Genomic DNA, 1,816 nt, shown 5'->3' on the forward strand with positions numbered 1-1,816 from the left:
GGATCCGGTCTCGGAGGAGGAGTTGGCGGAAGAGTTGAAGGAGATTGCCCGCTCACTCAACCCCAAGAAAGCTCTGGGGACGACAATATTCCAAACATGGCTGCAGCTGCGGCAATTATGGCTTTTCCTGCCGTTTTTGCCAAAAGCTATAAGCAGCTACTGGAGACAGGCACTTTCCCCGACGCATGGAAGCGGCAGCAACTGGTGCTGCTTACCAAGTCGGGGAAACCACCTGGGGAGCCCTCGTCATACCGGCCCATTTGCTTGCTGAGTGTGTTGGGGAAAATTTTGGAGCGGTTGATTCAGCGGAGGCTGACAACCCACCTGGAGTCCACTGGGGGACTTTCGGATGCCCAATACGGTTTCCGTAAAGGGCGTTCGACCGTGGATGCCATCACTCGGGTGATGGATAACGGGAAAGTCGCTCTTGATAAAAGCGAAAGGGGGATCGCCTCTGTGCGGTGGTAACGGTGGACGTCCGGAATGCCTTCAACTCGGCAAACTGGACAGCGATCGGCCAAGCTCTGCAGCGTAAAAACACTCCGCCTTATTTGCAGGCGTTGCTGCGGAACTATTTTATTGGCCGAACGCTCCACTACGATACGGATGAAGGAGTAGTGTCGAGGACTGTATCTGCTGGCGTTCCTCAGGGTTCGGTTCTAGGACCAACACTGTGGAACGTCATGTATGACGACCTACTCCGCTTGCCGCTCGAAGGACTACGAGCGGACATCATCGGGTTTGCTGACGACGTGGCCTTCACATTTTTGGGAAGGACCACGGAACAGGTCAGCGCGTTAGCAACGGCTAACCTGGAGAAGATCGAGCGGTGGTTGCAAGGAGTCGGTTTGGACCTTGCCCACCAAAAGACCGGGTTCATGATCTTTTGTACCCATCATGTCCCGCAGCTCGCAGAGCTACAAGCGGGCGGTCACTCGATCCAATCCACGGAAACGCTGAAATACCTGGGAGTGGACCTCTGCCGCAAACAGCACCACAGCCGGCATCTGGAGAGGGTGGTCAATAAGGCTTCACGGATTACGAATGCCTTGACCTGCCTGATGCCGAATAAGCGTGGTCCTAAGAGCCGCAGTAGGAGACAGCTCGTAAACGTCGGCAACAGTATCATCCGATACGGAGTTGCCACCTGGGGGCGATGGGTCTTAGACAAGGAGACCCATCGCAAATCGGTCCAAAGGGCGCATCGACCGGGGGCTCTCCGAGTCGCCAGCGCCTTCCAGACCGTATCCTATGATGCCGCTTGCGTTGTCGCCAACACCACCCCGTTAGTCCTCCTCATGCAGGAGGATATCCGCTGCCACGACGAAAAGGTAGCGAGTGGTGGCGTTCAATCGGACATACGGAAGCGACAACGGGAGGAAACGATGAGGCGCTGGCAGGACCAGTGGACCACGGGTGCAGGGCAACCAGGAGCACCAGGATTGAAGACGAGGAGACTGATCCCAGACATTAATCTCTGGGTCAGCCGCAAGCATGGGGAAGTCGACTTTTTCCTCACCCAGCTTCTCACGGGGCACGGGTTCTTGCGCTCCTATTTCGTCGAGAAAGGCATCCTGGATGGCTCGCCCAACTGCCCCGAATGTGGGGACGCCGTGGAAGACGTGGAACACGTGCTGTTCCACTGTCCACGGTTCGATCGGATCCGGAACGAGATGCAGCAGCGGTGCCATTCCCGAGTAACAATGGATAACATTGTCTCGGAAATGTGCGCCCGCAGCGATACGTGGGAGGCCGTCCGCGCCGCCGCCAGGACAATCTTCTCCACTCTCCAAGCGAGATGGGATGTCGAGCGTCC

This window comes from Anopheles merus, unplaced genomic scaffold (genome assembly GCF_017562075.2).
Source record: "Anopheles merus strain MAF unplaced genomic scaffold, AmerM5.1 LNR4000176, whole genome shotgun sequence".
NCBI classification, from domain to species: domain Eukaryota; kingdom Metazoa; phylum Arthropoda; class Insecta; order Diptera; family Culicidae; genus Anopheles; species Anopheles merus.